We start from the raw sequence: 3,468 nt of genomic DNA, 5'->3' as shown, positions 1-3,468 counted from the left end.
CAGCTGATCCTGATGCCCGTCTCCTATGATGTCAACAGAACCTGACTGCTCTAGGGTGCCATGGCGTGGACTCAGACTCTTGGCCACTGCATGTGAGAGTAGGATTGCTCCAGAGGGCTTGAAAAACTGCCCTCTGTAGGAAGTCAGACTGCCAGGCCTGTGTCCCTCAGAACAGCTGAGGGTTCAAATGACCTGTCTCCTGCCAAGGTGCAAGCCCCGTGTCCCCAGGGCTCCCTTGTCCCCACAAGGGCAAGCTGACAGTGAAAAGACTTCTTCAGTCACAAGAAGCTTCTATTTTCGAGTGAGTGGTGAGACTGAGCCATACTGTGGGTGCACAGAACCTTGTAACAATCGATTGTTCACATCGGGGAAAATAAGCGTCAGTTTTCCAGGAAAGTTATTATTAAAAACAGAACTTTATAATCTACTTACTAGATTATTGATGAATGGATGGATGCTGCATGGATACATAAATAGAGTCTAATAATGGATACATGGATGAATAGTAAATAGATAAATTAAACATAGATGGTGAATGGTCCATTATCCATGGTTGGTTGGATTAATGCATGAATGGATGGATGATGGTTTCATGGAGAAGTAGATAGATATTTAGATAATGGATAGATGACTATGGGGGTGGATGAATGGATGATGGGATAGATGTATATATGATTAGATGGATACATGATGGATGGATGGATGAATAGATGGCTGGATAGGTGGATACATATATAGATAAATGATGGATAATTCAATGGGTGGATGGATAAACAAACAGATGGATAAATGCATGGATAGATGGATAAATATATAGATATATATATAGATATGGATTAATGATGGCTAAATCAATGGATGGATGGATAGATGGTTGAATGGGTAGACAGATGGATACATATATATAGATTAATGATGTACAAATCAATGGATAGATGGATGAACAGATAGATAGATGATAGATAATTAGTGAATAGTTAGATTATGCATGGTTGGGTAGATGAATACATGAACTGAAGGTTTGATGGATAGGTAGCTAGTATCCACTGTATGTGGATAAATAAACGTATGAGGGGTTGGTTGTATGGATGGGCAGATAGGTAGACAGATCTAGGGATAGATGGATAGAATAGATCTAATAGTCTTAACTCAAAGTGGGATCATGTACAACAGAGTGAACTAAGGCTTGACCCTGGGCCGACATCACAATTTGTTGATATGCTCAAGTCAATCCTTGCCAGAATGATATCAATCCATCCCCCCAGGGTTTCCCTCACTATCACTGTTCCTCTACTTCATCCCAAAGATAAGTCCTCCAGCTCTCCTTCCCTCCTGATGATAATCCAGAGGCAACCAGTGGGACAACGCTCTCTTTGAATGCAAGTCAATTCCAGTGGCTGATTTCAGAGGATGCTCAGCAGACCTTCGTTTCTGCTCTGCCTTCACCTGGAGGCTCCTCTGTCCACCACGGATGACCCTGCTGGTGTTTGAAATCTTGTTGGCAAAGCTTCCAGCAGTACAGCAATGGGCAAACCATGCAAGTAAGGCACACTGACACGTAGGTGGTAGACCTTTACAGCTAAGCAACGTCTACAACATTAAGGACAGTAAGCACCCAAACTCACCACTGCCTACCTGTCTTACTCTTCTTGACCCTGATCTGTTCATCTGTGCTTTGGGGGCTGTTAAATCTATTGGCTCTCTAAGCTGCACAGGATGCGTAATGGTGACTTCCTGTCATCTGTTCTCAACTCATTGTTGATTGCCATCAGCCTGGAAGCTTGCAGTGGGTCACGGTGTGATCATTTTCACCATGGAAATCAGCACACATTGTGGCTGGGGCTCGGTGCCTTCTTTAGCTGAAAACGATGAGCAGGTTCAGCTGCTCACGTTCACAGGCACCCCAGAAGAAATGCCTGGTGATGTACTGCCAAACAAAACAAAGCAACAAAGGATGCCAGAAAACCATAAGCAGTGCAGTTCTCATGGCCACAGATGGGGGCGCCGGCAGTGGGACTCAACTGCACTACAGTACGCATTGTTTGCTTCCATGCACTAGTGTTCTACCATGGTGCAGTGGATGAACGTGGCTACCTGAAGATTGGGGTTCCTGTCCAAGCAGAAACCCTGTACAAGGAAGGCATTGTAATCCACCAAAGAGGAGAAATAAAATGAACACCAGGCTTTGGAAGCTCCATGTGTGTGGCTCTACTCTGAAATGCATGGAAGCTCCAGGTGGCAGGAATGCCTCAATCAGTACCAGTGTATAGAGCTGAGATGGTTAACCATTGACCTGTCACTGCAGACAAAGGCAAGGATGGTGCAATCCTCGTGGTGCTTCTGAGGAATTTGCAATAAGTAGCAGGGGCTCTCATGAATTCCAGAGTTCTGGGAACATGGTACTCACAGTCAATTTGGTAACGACCATCTGCTACTTTTTCCCCTGTGTATGTGACGATCTGGCATATGCCATTAACCCTGCAGAACAAACAGCAAAAAATTATTATTTTCTTTCAGGGGAGGGTGCGAACTCAGCCCCCCACTACCACAAACTCTGCAGTCGAGTTTCCCGCATTTGGGGAGATCACAATGGTCAGCATCCCCGCAGTGCAAAGGATGAGACTCGCCCCGGGAAAACTACCTTTCTGATCATGGTGTCTCCCCTGCTAGGTTAGTATGACAAATTATTCTTTAGGGATCATGTACTTCACAACACATTCCACCTGAGCTCTTAAAATATGTCATTTTATTGTAGAGTTTATTCTATGAGTGCGTTACTGAGAATAGAGAGAAAAGAAGGCACAGCGGTTCCATGATTCCTGTGCATATGGTCTGGAGACACGGCGGGGGGCCTCCTTGGAGTTGTGTAAGCATTCTTCCCTTCCTGCTCCATGTTGCTTGTTCTCATGAATGTAAAGCCACTGTCTGCTACGTTTCCTAGGAAACTCACCCAACTTCTCTGTCCAGTTTGATCACATAGAGGCACTTCTTCAAGAGAAGCCCTGTTCAAAGCAGGCGTTTTTCATCAGTGGAACAAAACATAGCTATCTCATTTTAAACAAGAATTCCGGGGATATTTGCTGTAAGTATTATGACACAGAGGTGAACCCAGGTGTTCCCCTGCCGACCTGACTAAAAGAGATCCACGTTTGTAGGGACGTCAAAGAAAAGGGACTCAGCACATTGTAAATATTAATGACCAACATCTTTAACGTCACCTGCAAGTAAGGTATGTGTTTTGTTTTTCTTTGCAAGGCAATTTAAAACCGATGGCAAGTACAGCATCAACAGGGGACTACCAAAAACTCCAGCCAGATTCAGAGAAGATGTGAGGTGTGCCACCATCACTGACATCAGGTTAACACGAGAGAATACCATGAAGATGCTTATTTCTGTTTCATTGACGAAGCAAAGCAATTCAGCTCGTGCATCATAACAGACTACGAACATCTTTGCAAAGAATGGGAA

At 44.3% G+C, this 3,468-nt stretch overlaps 1 non-coding gene across 1 annotated transcript; it reads right to left on the bottom strand.

Annotated features, from left to right (window-relative positions):
* Positions 1-2,514: 2,514 nt before the first annotated feature.
* LOC142435715 (U1 spliceosomal RNA) lies at positions 2,515-2,678 on the bottom strand. The gene has a single exon (XR_012781600.1). It is a non-coding gene; the product is annotated as a U1 spliceosomal RNA (small nuclear RNA).
* Positions 2,679-3,468: the final 790 nt, after the last annotated feature.

Source organism: Tenrec ecaudatus, chromosome Y (genome assembly GCF_050624435.1).
Source record: "Tenrec ecaudatus isolate mTenEca1 chromosome Y, mTenEca1.hap1, whole genome shotgun sequence".
Taxonomy (NCBI): Eukaryota; Metazoa; Chordata; class Mammalia; order Afrosoricida; family Tenrecidae; genus Tenrec; species Tenrec ecaudatus.
Note: the sequence above shows the minus strand (reverse complement) of the source record. Positions and strands in the feature narration are given on the sequence as shown.